The sequence below is a fragment of the Pelodiscus sinensis genome, chromosome 2 (genome assembly GCF_052426305.1).
Source record: "Pelodiscus sinensis isolate ZL-2025 chromosome 2, ASM5242630v1, whole genome shotgun sequence".
Lineage (NCBI taxonomy): Eukaryota > Metazoa > Chordata > Testudines > Trionychidae > Pelodiscus > Pelodiscus sinensis.
The window spans coordinates 235,035,186-235,054,101 of record NC_143053.1 but is presented as its reverse complement, the minus strand read 5'-3'; positions in this window follow the sequence as shown (position 1 = coordinate 235,054,101).

Sequence of the window (18,916 nt, the reverse complement as noted above, 5' to 3'; positions counted from 1 at the left end):
ACACATCTAAAAATAGCAGTGTAGACAGGGGAAGCCCTGCTTGGGTAGACAGAGAGCCCTGTACTTGAAGGGGCTGAAGGTTCTGCCCTCTACTAGCCTAGACAGTACTTTGCCATCTCCATTGTTTTTAGCCCTATGCTAGATGGAGATGTAGCACATGTACTATACACACCGTCAGAAGTGTAGGCATAGCCTAAGGCACCCCTAGCTCCGAAGATAAAATAATCTTCTACTGTTATAGTGTCAAGGCTCCTTCCACTCCCCACCTGCAGGGCATGGTGGGGGTGGGAATAGTGGCCCAGAATCTGTTTTTTCCTCCCCTCTCCCTGTTGCTGTAACCCCAATAGGTGTTGTGGCTGCAAGAGTAATTCATATCTGGGCCCTAAATTACTGGTGTGGAGAGGAGGTTAAAAGGCGGGGGGGGGGGGGGAGGTGTCTGAGAGAAAGAGAGACACGTATGTCTACACACAGTTTTTATTTTGGGAGAAGGATGCAAATAGTGCTGTGCATTTGCGTAGTTCCTCCGAGGGAGGGGGGTTTCGGAAGACACTCTTCTGGTATTTACCCATGTCTACATGTGGCCAAATTTTGAAATAAACCCCTATTTCAAAAGACTCCTGTAAACCTCATTGTAGGGGAAATAAGGGTCTTTTGAAATAGGGGTTTATTTCAAAATTTGGCCACATGTAGACACAGGTAAATACCGGAAGAGCATCTTCCGGAAAAAACCCCGGAGGAAGTATACAAATGTGCAGCACTATTTGCATTCTTCTCCTGAAATAAAAATTGTGTGTAGACATACCCTCATAGAACAGGCAGAAGTGCAACCTTGTCAATGCAACCCTACAAATGTATTTCTACCTGGCAACCACCACTGCAAAGGGAGTACAGATAGCTCACTCCTGATGTTCATAAAAACCTTGGCTTATGTGTAGATTTGGCAGAATTAGACCTATTTAATATAACTTTGGTCCGTCAAAAGTAATCATTGATATTAACACTTTGCTTTTTATAGATCGAAAATTTTGTGGTTGTGGGATATTATGATGGGGCTCAGACAACCTTGGCCTATTTGTAGATTTGGCAGAATTAGATCTATTTAGTATAACTTGGACAGATTAAAAATCTAACATTTCATGGTTGTGGGATAGTATGAGGGAGCTCAGAAAATGTGGGAATGTGGATAATTATTGAGAGACAGATTTAACCAATAAAAACACAAATTGTCAACAGCACTTCTCAAAATTTGCAAAGTAAATTTCTTTAAGACTCTAGAAGTTCTCCAGGAGTGGTTTTTTACTTTACCTGTCTGTAAATTTCAGTTATTACCCTGTAAATGTTTTCTCCATTGTGTTGTGTGTATATATTAAAATTGCCCTTTACCCATTAAAATATCTAATCCTTCTGATCTCACCGATTTGATGAAACTCTCAAAAACAGTGTCACTGCAAGTTTTAGCATGGCTGGGTCTACTGGTAACTGGATCATTTCCCATTCTCCCCACCTTGTATATCCACAGTATACAACAATTCCAGAAACATTTTCTCTAGGGACTCTCAGAATTGAACGAGATTTAGTCAGGAATGTTCAAGGCCTCAATAGGACAGCAAGAGAATTATTTGTTTAGTCTGCCTGAGACCAGGGAAACATAAAAAACAGTGTACAGTGATGGAACTTCAAAAAATAAAACAATGATGGTTTATCCTAGTAAAAGGTCTTAAACTGAAGTGATAAATATATGTAGTATTTGTGGGTTTAGTACTCTTGTAATTAATAAACACTTTTTCCAATCAAAATGGGGCTCTTTAGAATTGTATTTTAAGATTGTTATGGTGCTTGAGCTTGCGTTTCTGTGATCTTTGGCAGAGGCAGTTGGGAGTGGGAGAGTGCAAATAGCCATATTATTCATTTTGGAAAAGTAACTACTCTTGTGAAACTGTATCAAATATAGAGTCAGGAATGTTAAGATGCTGACAGGGTACTAATTCACCGCAGCTGCATTGAAACAGTAGGTCATAAATTGTTCATTATGTTAAATAATCCCAAGTTAAAATGTGTTTAGCCACTTTTGACCATACGGTGGACCATAACATATGTGAAGAATAAGCATATTTTGCCCTTAAAATCCTATGTGCCATCATCTTGACAGTGGCAGATGAGGAAATCATGGAGCCACTGTGCCCAGATAGGGAGATGTGCTGAGATGGGTAGGCATATTTTCTTCTTTTAAAAAATAGAGCACTATCCTCTAAGTCAGGGGTGGGGAAACTTTTTTGGCTCCAGGGCCACTTACCCATAGAAAAATCAGCCGGGTGCTACACAAAGGTGAAAAGCAACTCCCTCCCAAAAAACTCCCAAATCCACACCTCACTGACATGGCCCCTGACTGAAAAGCAGAAAGACACTCCCCACATTCCCCTCTCCTAGGGGGGCCTAGGCTAGTAGATTTTGTGTGCTCCAGCCCCATGGTGGAGCAGCAGGGGAGCTGGAGCACCACACAGGTGCCCCAATGCTGGGGGGGGGGGGGAACCTGAGCCTCGCGTGCTGAATCCAGGCAAGCCAAGGGCCATATCCAGCCCCTAGGCCTGAGGTGCCCAACCCCTCCTCTAGGTTTATGAACTGTGATGTAATCTATGCTCTGGGGAGAGGAGACCTATGTTCTAATCTGCTCAATCATGACTACACTGCGTGACTTTAGACAAGTCATTTCAGCTCGTTGTGAATTCTCTTATCTATTTAGACTGTAAACTCTTTGAGGAAGAGGCTGTCTTTGACTACACTTTCCCACACAGCTGAAGTTGTCTTTCCAAGTTATATGATGCCCTCATGTTTATTATTCATCTTCCTCTCTTCTCTAGGATCCTCTTTGTCAACAGATACTGAAACTGAAAAAAATAGGGATTAGGTTATGCCAAAATCCCATATCAGATCATCCCCAAATTTTGGCAAAGTTGAGTTCTGAAATCTGTGATCCAGGCCCATGTGTACAATCAACATATTTTTAAAAGGGAGGTGACTACAGGTGAAACAACACTTTAACATCCTGTAATCATGTGATCAATTTTTTGTTGCAGTTCCTTAAAGAACCACATCACCGCCCTCACTTGAAGGGATCAGCAATGAAATACAAGAAGATGCAATTAAATTTATTTTCGAATCCACAGTTGCTGTCTGAGTTGTTAAAACCACTTACAACAAATTCAGGATGTAAAAGACAAACATTTACACAAGTGACTCCATACCTGGGAGATTTCTTTTGGAGGTGTGCACAACTCTTTGCACTATCAGGACCATATTTAATAATGAACAAAATTCTTTGGAAGTGGTGAAAACAATAATCCACAGTTACATACAAACCTACCTGAGTTGATCCATATCACATTCTCTGTTAAAAGTTAATCCATGTGGCACAATGCATAATGTAATGTACAAACAGTGCATAGTCCTTGGCCCAGCATGAGGAGGACTCAGTGCAGCTCAGTCTTAGCTAGCATATATCTTAGCATAGTACACACCACATTAGCATACATTACACACTTATGGGTTTAATCTTTACACACTATATGAATTTTGGGTAGTCGTGCTAACTGACTTCCCCAGAATACTGATTACTTCTATGCCCTTCACATTAAGGTATGTAACCCAAAATACTTTGCCTCTGCTAAGAACAGGACTCAGCTTTGCAAATACAAAACCTGTCAGAGACAAGAGTTTCCTGGTAGGGGTTCTTTCACAGCCCATTAGTAGCTGGAATGTGGTGTCCAAAACAAACAAAAGAAAGGAACAGGTTGCTACAGAAAAAAAAAAAAGAAGACAAAATGCTGATTGATGAGTTAAGGGAATTCTGCACTGAGGATCTCATAACATTGGGGTGATCTTTCTATAGCCAGTTAAAAGAGCTTCAGGGCAGCATTGTGCTAGGGTAACCATATTACGTTTTCCTAATGTGCAAGAGGCTCTAACATTGGGCTTTAGATTCCTTAGCAGAAATGTGTATTTTAAGAGCAAAGGCATAGTAATGTGTCTTTAAAACAATGACTTTATTTCATATAGAATTGCTATACACACTAACAACAGACTAGCTAGTGGCCAGTCTTTCAGTGAACATAACACAGCCCCTCTTCAGAGGATGATCTTTAAATTCAGGAAACAAAACATTCCCATCCACAAAAATAAATGGAAGCATTGAAAATAAAGGTAATTATGAAGGCATTATTAAAATGAAATTTCCTTTAAAAACTTTCTATAATTAAGTGAGAAAAACTAATAAGCAATACAGAGCAGTGACTGGTTATCAGGAGACCCAACCTAAATTAAGAGAAGCTTCTACACAGTTAACACAACTTGACAAAAAGTAAGTGTGTGTTGGGGGTGGGGGTTGCTTATGCACATGCCACATACATTCTTTAATATAGTCCAAGAGTGTGAACAGGGGTTTCACTATGTCTGCCTACAAGGAACTAAGATACCATAAAAGCCCTAGAAGGAAATTTTTCAGAGGCAGTTAGATATCCAAATCCTGTTGACTGTCAGTGGGAATTGGGCACATAACTGCTCTTTGTGTCTTTGTAAACCTTCCCTTAGGTCTTCATTTTCTATGTAGCTAATTAGTGGAAGTGGAAAATAATCAAAATTAGCCAGCCTGATCAGCACTGGCACTGCTACTATAGCAGCAGAGGAAGCAAAAGAAAAAAAACAAAACACCAACTTGGGAGACAGGGCTATGCAACTTACATTCTATTTAGGCACTAGTGCTATTTTGGAGAAGCAGATGTTTCTCACTACAGTTTACAAGGGTTTGGATTATATTCTCTTCTTTACTCAGGTTCTTTCCCTAAACAACCTGGGAAACCTTACTCATACCACAAGCAGCTATGTCTGCTAGGAATCTGCCTTCCCCTCTTGCTGTCTCCTTCAGTTTAATGTTTCTTGGGGGTCTTAACCCGTAATTAGGTCTTCAGAAGGAGCCGGTTACTGTATACAACATAATTGCAAAGCTGAGCATTATGTAAAAAAGTAGAGTCACGAAATAGCCTGGTCCCTTTCTGTACCAGATTTTTGTAGTGATGCAGTTGCACTGGTGCAAAGCTCGTTATGGAGGTACAGGTACTGTTATATATTTCAATGAGAATTATGAGTCTTCCCTGCTTTTGCAAATGCCGCTAGGGGCCCATCTGCATTTTTACATGCTCAAATTCTTTTGAAAAAGCAGGTCCCAAGTTTCTGATTCAGCAAAGCTTGGAAGTATCTGCTCAAGTTCCATTGAAGTGGGATTTAAATGTGTTTAAAGTTAAGCCCATGTCTAAGTGTTCTGCTGAATCAGGGTGGGATTCTGTCCTTAATTTCTTTGCTAAATCGGAGTCTAAAAGAGCTACTTCTTGGATAGGGTATTAGCTTAGAACACAAGCTTCATAAAGAAAATTGACCTTTCCAAAGGGTTACAGAGAAGGAAATTTGCCTTGAGGCAAAATAGGAATCAGAATAGATCACACCTCAATGGGCATATCCTAAAACTGTCTTTGCTGTTAGATTTACTGAAGAAAATGAGGAGAAGACAAGCAAACTTACTGTATGTACCTTATGTGCAGTACACTTTTTCTTAATAATTAGAAATGGGTGAACCAGTTTGGATACCACAAGGATCAAGCCCGCCCACTACCCAGACTGGAATCTGTTAGTTCACATATGTATTTTCCCAAGAGCTTTCTGGGACCAGAAGGGGCAGTGGCAGCATCTCCAGCTCTCTGATGGAGAAGTGGCTAAATAAGAATTTGAGATTCAAAATGCTAAACACATTTTGGGCTTGATTCAGCACTGTAGGTGGGGTAATTGTAGGTAAAAAAAAGTATTTACTCACTTCTTATTTGGATAATCTGAACTATTATTTAGGTTAGTTTACCTACTTTTTTGTTTTTACCATTATGCAACTGGCTTGATCTTGCACTTGTATGGTCATTATTCATTTCTATTAGTGCCCACTATGTGCCAGGCACTTTCCAAACACAGCAAGGGGCCTAGTCCCTGACCCAGTGAGCTCAATCAATCAATACTATGGAAATCATTAAAACAAAATATACACATTTTAAAAAATATTTAAAATAATCAAACAAGAATTGTAGAATTGTGTGCAGAATATCTCACTAACTAAATTAACAACCCTCGACTGTGTATTCTGATACATATCATGAAACAGAACTCCTTAACCATAGTCAGCTTTGTGGAGAGCAAATGGATTACTTTTTCTAGCACTCTCAACAACAGAGGGTATTGTGTTGGTTCTGAACATAGGTAAATAAATCTGTCATATCAGGTTTAACATACAGGCAGCCGTCTTAGAATTAAAATACAGTTCTTTACACCTTCTTGTATTTCATGGCTAACCATTGTAAGAAACAAAACCCATACTGTTGTCTCAGTTATTGAGTACTGAGACAGCTTTTCTTACTTTAGAGACAAATGGTCATTTAAGTCAAGCAAATAAAACTACAAGGAAATGGCAAATGTTTAAATTTAAAAAAAATCAAAACCCTGAAGGAATAAGAAATGTGGTGGCAGGTCCCTTCCTCATTTTATTTAGAAAGTAAAATTCAGAAAGTAGGCGAGCAGTACTAGTAGTTGATTTCTTCTTGGATGCAAAGAAATGTCTTCACAACAGAAGGCCAGCACAAAACTTATGCTTCACATTAGTCTCACGTAAGTCCACAAAATAAAACTTTCAATACTGGATAGGCCTTGTACCGCACAAAATGAACATAATTCTAAAAGCAGCATTTCCTCTTACACATAACAGAGCTATTTATCACATTGCCCCATGATGAGATGTAACAGTGTCCTTTGTTTAATTCATGAATCAATTTTGTTTTGGGAATACTTTAATATTCTTCTTAATGTTTATTCTTCTTAATGTTTATTCTTGATGTAAGCAGGGGCAGAACTGCTGCTTGCTATCAGCCAGCTAAAAGGAGAGAGCTGCCCTGGGTGGGTGTGCCCACTACAATTGTTTAGCTGTGCAAGATAATTAATTGTTAACTGTTGATATGTAAATACAGCTCATGCCAGGATGGGGAGGGAATACGAGGTGTGGCTATGTAAATCCAATTCAGCCAGGGCTGATGGAGGATCAGTCTTGAAATGGAATGTGGTGTATTGTAAATAATTTGTGGCTGTTGTGGGGGTCACAAATCATGCTACCCCTAAGTGTAGGAACTGTAAAACATAACACCAGTGCTTTCAGGAGAGACACCATCATTGGAAGAGGTCTTGGAAGAACAAGCCTCCCCCGTTCTAGAGTTGAGTGGACTGAGCTGGGGGAAGGGCTAAAGGGCTTGAGTCTGCCTGCTTCACACCTATCAGGTGTGAGCTGTAAGACTGGCCCAACCTGCCCCTTTTCTCCCTTTGTTTTAAGGACAGACCTAAAGTAGACTCCATGGCTGTGTCTAGACTGGCCAGTTTTTCTGAAAAATCAGCCGCTTTTCCGCAAAAGCTTACCAGCTGTCTACACTGGCTGCTTGAATTTCCACAAAAGCACTGACTTCCTACTGTAAGAAATCAGTGCTTCTTGCGGAAATACTATGCTGCTTCCGTTCAGGAAAAAGTCCTGAAACTTTTGTGCAAAAGGGTCAGTGTAGACAGCGTGTCTAGATTGGCACAGACGCTTTTCCACAAAAAGTGCTTTTGCGGAAAAGAGTCCGTGCCAATCTAGACACTCTTTTCCGAAAATGCTTTTAACAGAAAACTTTTCCGTTAAAAGCATTTCCGGAAAATCATGCCAGTCTAGACACAGCCCATGAGGAGTCTTTTTGCTAGTCCAGTGGAAGCTGGATTCCTTTGTCAGTCCAGGTGGTTGCTAAAGAGCAGAAATCACTGGTTTGTCTGGGAGCCAGACCCATTACAGCCAGTGAGAAGGGGCGACAGCGGAGTGGCAGCAGGTGAGGAGGGGTGACCAGTGGCGTGGTGCGGAGTGGCAACAACCGTGGAGCAGCGGTAGGTGAGGAGCGGTGACCAGCAGCATGGCGCGGCTGTTAGGAGCGGTGGCAGGCGAGGAGTGGTGACCGTGGCATGGCGCTGCTGTTAGGAGCGGTGGCAGGCGAGGAGCGGTGGCAAGTGACCAGCAGTGCAGCGTGGCTGGTAGGAGCAGCGGCAGGCGACCAGCGGAGTGTCCAGTGGCGTGGAACGAGACAGCTGGTGGAGCATGGCGGAGTGACTCATAAGGTGCCCTCTTATTTATCCCGCCACCCCCATTTCTACCCAGGTTGGGAGGTGAAACCCTGCGGGTGAACTTTTAGACTCCGGGTGGCACTGAACAGGGACAGAGACTTTTGGGTTGTTGGACTTTGGGACTTCGGGTGATTCTTGGCTGGAGGCGGGGGGCTTAGTTCATGTTTGGGTTATGAACTCTGTTTGTGATATTTTCCCAAGTTAATGCCGTATGACTTCTCTCTCTGTTTCATTAAATGTTTCTTTCCTACACTCAGACTCAGTGCTTGCGAGTGGGGAAGCATTGCCTCTCAGAGGCACACAGGGTATGTGAATTTCCCAGGTTACTGGGTGGGGGCTCGAGCTGGTTCTGTGTGAGATGGACCCCAACATATTGAACCTGGCCCTAGTTGCTGCCAGGCCTACCCGGCAGAAGGGTGACATTAGTGTTTATTCTGTTTATTTATGACAAGAATATTTTATTGAAAATGCTCTTGTCATAAAGAGGATGCTGACCAATTGTTTTCCATGACCACAAAAGGTAGGGAAACAAGTTATCTGCAGCAAAGGACATTTATGATAGAATCTAGGAAAAAATTCTGCCTACAAAACAGCAAAGTACTAGAATGGCTTACCAAGGAAGCCTGTGGTATTCTCATGCTTTGAGGTTTTTAAGAGCCAGTTATACAAACATCTGTCAGGGATGACCTGTGTATACTTGGTCCCATCTCTGCACCAACAGAGAACTAAATGACTTCTTGAGGTCTATTCAAGTCCTACATTTGTATAACTCTGTGATTTAATACTTGGGTTTTTTTTAAATCTATCTTATCATATATAAATCACATTGCTCCATTAGCCACATTAAAGATTATTAAAATGAGAGCATAACAAAGAGATTTCTTTAACCTTATCTTCATTATACTCTATGGCTGTGTCTACACTGGCAAGTTATTCCGGAAAATCAGCCTCTTTTCCGGAAAAACTTGCCAGCTGTCTACACTGGCCGCTTGAATTTTCGGAAAAGCACTGACGATCTAATGTAAAATCAATAGTGCTTTTCCGGAAAACCTATGCTGCTCCCGTTCAGGCAAAAGTCTTTTTCCGGAAAACTGTTCCGGAAAAGGACCAGTGTAGACAGCACAGTAGTGTTTTCCGCAAAAAAGCCCCGATCGCGAAAATGACGATCAGGGCTTTTTTGTGGAAAAACGCATCTAGATTGGCCATGGACGCTTTTCCGGAAAAAGTGCTTTTCCGGAAAAGCGTCCTGCCAATCTAGACACGCTTTTCCGAAAATGCTTTTAATGGAAGTTTTCCGTTAAAAGCATTTTCGGAAAATCATGCCAGTGTAGACGTAGCCTATATGTTTGATCTTGCAGATCTTTAAAACGGTTAATGGACTATTTAACAAAGTAAAATATACCTTTCCCCCAGAGCTCAAGCTGATGGGACAAGTCCTCATTCATGTCTTCTCTTCATGGTTGTGAGAGGAGCAATCAAAAAAGTCTTTGTCCTTGGATGTTTCATAATAGCTTGTTTGGTTTCAGTGGGTCTTCTTGTGTACAGGACCTAATACTTTTTGTAGGAAGCCAGCCTTTAGATTAATTAATGCTTCTTTCCTGATTGGTAGGTTACAGAGATTTACTATTCAAACACTTCATACAACCTTATAACATAGGGTACAGACATTAAGTGAAATTAATACATGCAGCATCCTTCAACAAGTCTAAACAAATTTTTATAAATAGAACACCTATTTACTGTAATAATACTAATACATAGTGAGACTGACTGGTTTCCAGCAATGCATTCATCAGTATCGAGTTGAGGCAGAAGGACCTTGGCATGATCTGGTACCGCCTCTGCCAGCATCACATAAACCACACCAAAAATATACGTGAAAATAAATTTATTTAGGTTGCCAAAGCAATCACTGGAAAGTTAGGAAATGCCAGAATAGTGGGTGAAATAAGTCAGCACCCACATGCATTTAAGTTATGATACAAAGTTTAAGATAACCAGAGCTATCCTTGGGGGCCTCATCCCGCTTTCAAGCCAGGCTCTGTCCCCACCCTACCTCTTCCTGCTCCCTGGCTCTACTCCTCCCCCACAACCTCTCACCCAAGTGACGCTAGGAGTTGGCAGAGTGGAGAGGCTAGGGCTGGAGTGCTTCTTTTCCTGCCACCACCAGTGAGTGCAGAGGTGGGCCTGACCCCTGCTGTAGGCACCAACTCTCCTGCCCTCCCCTGCTACTCCTCCAGGAAACCCTTGGTCCCATGTTTCTGCATATTCCTGAAACACAGACCCCCAAAAGTGCAGTGCCTCAGGCAGTTGTCCCAAATCGTCCTATGTACAGGATGGTTTTAGAGATAACCCCAATTCACTGCGAGTGTGCTCTGGGCATGGTTATGAAGAATTTTGCCCTTGAGTGACATGGCTGATAGACATGTCTGAATTAATACTTTTTGAAATCTCTCTCTATATATAATTCTTTTTTTCACAGCATCCACAGGCTTGGTGGGTAGGCATGGTTAGGTAAAGCCCAGCCCCCCGAGTCCCTGCCTTCTGCCCAAGGCCCAATACCTAGAGCCAAGCCCCACTCATTGCCAGCCCTGCCCTCTCTGGTGGCCACATGGAGAGCTGGGGCTGGTGCGCTGCAAGCTTGGCTTTCCCCAACCACTTGGGGCAGAGTTGGTCCTGATGCACCATGGCCTCAGCCCTCCTTGGCCACTAAAAGCAGAGCCAGGCCTGACACAGCCTTGGCAGGGTGGAGAGGGCTGGGACGGGCATGGCCTGGCCCTCTCCGGTGGCCAAGGGGAGAACAGGGGGCACAGCCTCCTACTTACATTAATATAAACTCCATGTAGGAGATTGAAAGACAAATGTCAGTTAGGAGCCCAATTCCCATTAGAAGAGGGAGCTACATGCCGAGATTCTTGTGCCTTCGAAAAATCTACCCTATATATTTAATCCCCTCAGAAGGGAGTTTTGAATCAAGGAGCACCTAACTAATGGTCACGTGACTCCTGCAGGAGCTATGACTCTGGGTTGGGGCAAAAGGGTAGCAGATGAGGAGCACAGAGAGTCAAACTCTCCTCAGGACAGAGTTTAAATGAATCCCCATAATTAGGAGGCCATATATATACACTTTCCCGTTGTGTATTTCATCCCAGGGGTATGTCGGCACAGCTAGTACAATTTGGCCTTTAGCTTGTAACATCTAAAGAATGTTGTGAAGCAGATGACTTTACCCCTGTATTTCACCGGAAAGAGTCTAACTCTAGGCACCCCCTGCTAGCTGACTTCTAACGAAGTAGAATGAAATGGTAAGGAAATGCCAGACCACCCAGCTCCTATTGCTGGGCAAGGCCTGGGAACAGTGAGAGAACGTGCACCTGAGGAGGCTGAGTCTAAGCCTTAAAAAACTTAGGCTACATCTACACTACTGCAAAAAGCCGATGTAAGGAACCCAAGTCCAGCTACGTGAATTACATTGCTGGAGTTGACATACCTTAAGTTATGTTGTTGCAGGGTCTACACTGCGCGGGGAAGAGGGGTTGATAGGATAAACTTTCCAATCAACTTCCCTTACTCTTCTCATCCAGGGTAGTGACAGGGTTGACCAGAGAGCAATCTATGATCAATTTGGAAGGTCTTCATCCCCACTAAACTGGCTGCTGGTGAATCAATCTCAGAGCGTTGATCCCTGCAGGAGGGTAGATGTAGTCTTAGAAAATCTCCTGCAAAGACAGATTATCATAGAATCATAGAATCATAGAATAATAGGACTGGAAGGGACCTCGAGAGGTCATCGAGTCCAGCCCCCCGCCCTCAAGGCAGGACCAAGCTCCACCTACACCATCCCTGACAGATGTCTATCTAACCTGTTCTTAAATATCTCCAGAGAGGGAGATTCCACCACCTCCCTTGGCAATTTATTCCAATATTTGACCACCCTGACAGTTAGGAATTTTTTCCTAATGTACAATCTAAACCTCCCCTGCTGCACTTTAAGCCCATTACTCCTTGTCCTGTCCTCAGAAACCAAGAGGAACAAATTTTCGCCTTCCTCCTTGTGACACCCTTTTAGATATTTGAAAACCGCTATCATGTCCCCCCTTAATCTTCTTTTTTCCAAACTAAACAAGCCCAGTTCATGAAGCCTGGCTTCATAGGTCATGTTCTCTAGACCTTTAATCATTCTTGTCGCTCTTCTCTGTACCCTTTCCAATTTCTCCACATCTTTCTTGAAATGTGGCGCCCAGAACTGGACACAGTACTCCAGCTGAGGCCTAACTAGTGCAGAGTAGAGCGGCAGAATGACTTCACGAGTTTTGCTTACAACACACCTGTTGATACAACCTAGAATCATATTTGCTTTTTTTGCAACAGCATCACACTGTTGACTCATATTCAACTTGTGGTCCACTATGACCCCTAGATCCCTTTCCGCCATGCTCCTTCCTAGACAGTCGCTTCCCATCTTGTATGTATGGAACTGATTGTTCCTTCCTAAGTGGAGCACTTTGCATTTCTCTTTATTAAACCTCATCCTGTTTACCTCTGACCATTTCTCTAACTTGCTAAGGTCATTTTGAATTATGTCCCTATCCTCCAAAGAAGTCGCAACCCCACCCAGTTTGGTATCATCTGCAAACTTAATAAGAGTACTCTCTATCCCAATATCTACATCATTGATGAAGATATTGAATAGTACGGGTCCCAAAACAGACCCTTGAGGAACTCCACTTGTTATCCCTTTCCAGCAGGATTTAGAACCGTTAACAACAACTCTCTGACTACGGTTATCCAGCCAATTATGCACCCACCTTATCGTGGCCCTATCTAAGTTATATTTGCCTAGTTTATCAATAAGAATATCATGCGAGACCGTATCAAATGCCTTACTAAAGTCTAGGTATATGACATCCACCGCTTCTCCCTTATCCACAAGGCTCGTTATCTTATCAAAGAAAGCTATCAGATTAGTTTGGCATGACTTGTTCTTCACAAACCCATGCTGGCTATTCCCTATCACTTTATTACTTTCCAAGTGTTTGCATACGATTTCCTTAATTACCTGCTCCATTATCTTCCCTGGGACAGACGTTAAACTGACCGGTCTATAATTTCCTGGGTTGTTCTTATTCCCCTTTTTATAGATGGGCACAATATTTGCCCTTTTCCAGTCTTCTGGAATCTCCCCTGTCTGCCATGATTTTTCAAAGATCATAGCTAAAGGCTCAGATACCTCCTCTATCAGCTCCTTGAGTATCCTGGGATGCATTTCATCAGGACCTGGTGACTTGCTGACATCTAACTTTCCTAAGTGATTTTTAACTTGTTCTTTGTGTATCCTATCTTCTAAACTTACCCTCTCTCTGCTTGTATTCACTACGTTAGGCACACCTCCAGACTTCTCGGTGAAGACCGAAACAAAGAAGTCATTGAGCATCTCCGCCATTTCCAAGTTCCCTGTTACTGCTTCTCCCTCCTCGCTAAGCAGTGGGCCTACCCTGTCCTTGGTCTTCCTCTTGCTTTTAATGTATTTATAAAAGGTCTTCTTGTTTCCCTTTATGCCTGTAGCTAGTTTGATCTCATTTTGTGCCTTTGCCTTTCTAATCTTGCCCCTGCATTCCCGTGTTGCTTGCCTATATTCATCCTTTGTTAGTTGTCCTAGTTTCCATTTTTTATATGACTCCTTTTTTATTTTGAGATCATGCAAGATCTCCTTGTTAAGCCAAGCTGGTCTTTTGCCATATTTTCTATCTTTCCTACACAGCGGAATTGTTTGCTTTTGGGCCCTTAACAACGTCCCTTTGAAATACTTCCAACTCTCCTCAGTTGTTTTTCCCTTCAGTCTTGCTTCCCATGGGACCTTACCTACAAGTTCTCTGAGCTTATCAAAATCTGCCTTCCTGAAATCCATAACCTCAATTGTGCTGGTCTCCCTTCTACCTTTCCTTAAGATCATGAACTCTATTATTTCGTGATCACTGTCCCCTATACTGTCTTCCACTTTCAAGTTCTCAACTAGTTCCTCCCTATTTGTTAAAACCAAATCCAGAACAGCTTCTCCTCTGGTAGCTTTTTCAACCTTCTGAAACAGAAAGTTGTCTCCAATGCAGTCCAGAAACTTATTGGATAGCCTGTGCCTCGCTGTGTTAGTTTCCCAACATATGTCTGGATAGTTGAAGTCTCCCATCACCACCAAATCTTGGGCTTTGGATAGTTTTGTTAATTGTTTAAAAAAGGCCTCATCCACCTCTTCCACCTGGCTAGGTGGCCTGTAGTAGACTCCTAGCATGATATCACCTTCGTTTTTTACCCCTTTTAGCTTAACCCAGAGACTCTCTACACAGCTATCTCCTACGTTCATCTCCACTTCAGTCCAAGTGTGTACATTTTTAATATACAAGGCAACCCCTCCTCCCTTTTTTCCCTGTCTGTCCTTCCTGAGCAAGCCGTACCCTTCCATACCAATATTCCAATCATGCGTCCCATCCCACCAGGTTTCTGTAATACCAATGATATCATAGTTGTATTTATTGGTTAGCAATTCCAGTTCTTCCTGCTTATTACCCATACTTCTCGCATTTGTATATAGGCATCTAAGATACTGATTTGATCTTGCCTCCCTGTTGTGCCCTGACCCTCCTTTCTCCTTGCCATTATAGGCCGTAGTCCCCCCCATTTCCAACCCATCTCCCAGTCCCGCACATTCAGCACTTACCTGTGGGCTTTGCTCACCTGCCCCCGACAAACCTAGTTTAAAGCCCTCCTCACAAGGTTAGCCAGTCTGTGTCCAAACAAGGCCTTCCCGCTCCTGGAAAGGTGAACTCCATCTCCGCCAAGCAGTCCTTCCTGGAAGAGCACCCCGTGATCAAGGAAGCCGAATCCCTCCTGGCGACACCATCGTCGCAGCCAGGCATTCACCTCCAGGCATTATGGTTGAAGAAAACAGATGACTCTTTACTAAGAACATATATTCCTGTGAAGGTTACTAGTTTAATAATTCACTCATCCTAAAAATGAGGGGGCATGGTCTTTTTATAGATTTAATGCCAGACGGTACCATTACAATGATCTTGTCTGACCTCCAGCAAACATCAACAATAAAACCTCTCCTCGTAATTTCCACATTAAGTCCATTTGAACTAAAGTACATCTTCTAATCTAGAGAAATACCCAGTCATATTCTGCTGATTATCTACTATGAGCTAGAACAGACTGTGCTGACACTCCCCTGCCCTCTCCCCAGGCCAATCAAGACCTGGGGATGAGGGAGCATGCAAAGTTCCCTCCCCCTGCCAGTGATTCACAGCACCAGAGGGAACCACCAGCTGTTTTAAAAAAGCTGAAGATTCTCTCAAGCTGCAGCATATCCCTGGCAGGGTAGGGACAGGGGGCGAGAGACTTTGGGTGCTCCTCCTGCTCCCAGGTCCTGATTGGTCTGGGAGTGGGGGGAGCACACAAAGTCTCCTCCTGCCACCAGGAGCACATGGCACCTAGAGGGAACTGCCAGCTGATCAAAACAGCTGGCAGTTCTTTCTAGGCACTATGCATCCCTGGTGGCAGGAGACTTTGCTCACTCCCCCCGCCCCCAAGCCAATCAGAGTCTGTGGGTGGGGGTGCATGAGAAGTCACCTGGCCCCACCCCCTCCAGGGCAGCTTGGGACCACTAAAGAAATGTTATCTGATTGCGAGTGACCTATATTTTTTATTTCTATAGGTATGACTTTACATTGACTGTATTAAAATGGATGCTGTTCCAATGAGCCAACTTTACCAGACTATCCTGCTGTAACTGACCTGCTCCAAGGCACCAATTTTTGTGTCATCTGCACAATTTACCAACAATGATGTCATATTTACTTTCACATCATTAATCCAGATAATGAATAGCATTACGAAGAGACCAGATCCCTGAAGTGTCCCAGTAAAAATACCCCATTGACTGACGCTTCCCCATTTGCAATTCAGTTTTGAGATCTATAACACTACTTTGTTTTTTATTTTTATTCAGAATGTCATGTGGGACAAACAGCTTGTCTATACGGCATGCTAGAGGCATGCTAGAAGGGTATGATTTGTGATGTGTAGTAAAGCTATGCTTTGTCCATTTCAGTGGTCTCCAAGCTTTTTAACCACAAGATCACTTTTTCAATTGAAGTGCAATGTAAGATCTCTCTCATACCCAAATACCCTTGTCCCACTTCCTTCCTGCCCTTTCTTTAAGGCCCTGCCTCTCTTCCACCCCTTCTCCGAGGCCTCACCGTGCTCACTCCGTCCCCCTTCCTCTCCCATCCTCACTCACTTTCACCAGGCTGGAGTAGAGGTTGGGGTCTAGGTTCTGGTCATGGCCCAGGGGTTTGGAGAGTGGACGGGGCTCTGGGCTTAGCCCAGTGTGAAGGATTGGAGTTCAGGAAGGGTTTCAGGGTGCAAGCTCTGGGAAGGAGTTTGGGTGCAGGTGGACTCACGTCTGGGGCAGGAGGTTGGGTGTAAGAGAAGGAGGTTCAGGGCTGGGAAAGGGGTTCAGGAAGCAGGCTCCTACTGGCCACCATTTAACGGAGATGGCTTCCAGGTGGTGGAGCAGTGGAATTACTCTTTATAGGTTTATTCCTGACCTGGCCCTGCACCACTCCTGCAAACAGCTGGCATGGACAGCAATGGCTCCATGGCATCATATGCTGCCCCTCATCTACAAGCACTGAGCACACAGCTTCTACTGGCCATGGTTCCCTGTAATAGGAGCTGCAGGAGTGGTGGCTGAAGGCAAAGACAGCATGCGGAAACTCCCTGCTGGGTCTTCTGGGTAGGGAGATGAGAGTGTGTGTTTGTGAGAATGAGAGAGAGACACACAGTGTGTGTGTGTGTGTGACAGAGATTTGCATTGCCAAGCTCCCGCCATCCCCTTCTCCCTGTGTGGAGATTGGGTACAGAAGTGGGGGGACAAGGGACACCCTGGCATCAGTGCTCCCACCCTCTTCTCCCTCTCACACCCTGCACAGCAAGCAGAAGGCTCCCAAGGGGGCAGCTCCAAGGCAGAGGACAGGAACAGCTGACAGTGGGGGGGACGGGCAACTGAAGTGCCAGTGTTTGATAGCTTCCAGGCCAAACCAGTAAGAAGCACCTGTCAGAGGCTCCAAGATCTACCAGTAGATCCCCATCTACTGTTTGGTGACCACTGCTCTATTTGTTAACACAAATTAGGTATCTTTCAGAGTGCACTAGCAGATCCACACAGAGAGTATGTCTACACAACGGAGCTAATGTCAAATTAAGCTATGCAACTTCAGCTATGTCAATTGTGTAGCTGAAATCGAAATAGCTTAATTCAGATTTTGGTGCTGTCTACACCACAGGAAGTCAAAAAGAGCACTCTTCCTTCGACATCCCTATTCCTCGTGAAATGAGGGTTACAGGAGTTGGAGTAAGTCGTCCCCCAGCTTGACATTTTTTTAAATAAAGGCTTGTAGTGTAGATGTGCACTATGTTATTTCAGAATAATGTCAGTTATTCCAAACGCTGCTGTGTAGACGTACCCAGAGTGATTAGACCGCAATATATTAGAGAAGGTTACAACTCACATCCTTCTAGTATGGTTTGCCAGTATTTTGTGCACAAGTCAAGGGCCTTACAGCTGTCCATTTCATGACCAGGTTACTTCTATTTGCCAAACTTGGGATATAATCAAAATTTAATACCGGGATCTGTTTTCTATAAAACTCCGCTAGCATCTTCTAATTCTTTGCATGTCCCATATCAGCCTTTTCCTTGACTTTGCCCAGGATCAACATCAGGCTAACCTACTTATATTTTCCCAGGTTATTCCATTTACCCTTTTCAAGTATTGGTACATAAGCATTTTTCCAGTCCTGTGGCACTCCTCCTCCCATCTTCCAAGATTTGTTACAAACAATTCAATGACTCAGAACTCCCCAGCCAACTCTTTTAATACTCTTGGGTGCAGGTTATCTGGCCCTGCAGATTTAAAAATGTTTAATTGCTATGTAGCATCTTTCCTGATAGAACACACAAGACTTCCATTATTACTGTTGTACATAATCCTGCTTCTTTCCAAATTTATCAAATACTTTTAGCTTGTCTGCAATACAAATGATATTTTTACCATTCTTGTATAATATCTGAGCCACACAATTGCTAGGATTCAGATCATTCTTGGTGTATTTAAAGAATTTCTTAATTCTATTGGCTGTAGATTTTTCACTGATATGTTGGCTTCCTTTTTCAGCTTTCTGTATTTCCTAACAGCTGATTTATACTCATTGTTCAGTTTCCCTATTTTTCCATGTGTTATTTTTTTATTCTGCTCCCTTACCTCTTCCCTTAAACAAGGATTTTTTAAACCAAAAATGTCTTCTGCTGTGATTGTGAAATTGTGTGGGGGGGGGGAGGGGGAGTAGAGAGAGTTGTGCATCTAATAAGCTATTTTAAAGCAATTTCCCATTATTCATATTTTTATGCTTAAATATTTCATCCCACTCTGGTTCAGAATTGTTTTCAGCTTTGGGAAATTGGGTTTTTAAAGTGCAAGATATATATTCCTGGATGGGTCTATAACCTTTCTGCATATAGCAAATGAAAATAGTTTGCAATCACTTATACCTAGACAACCATCCAATAATCAATTAATTTTCATCCACTATAGAATTATCCCAAGTCAGTTACTCTGTAAGTTTTCTATATTTTTTAGAAT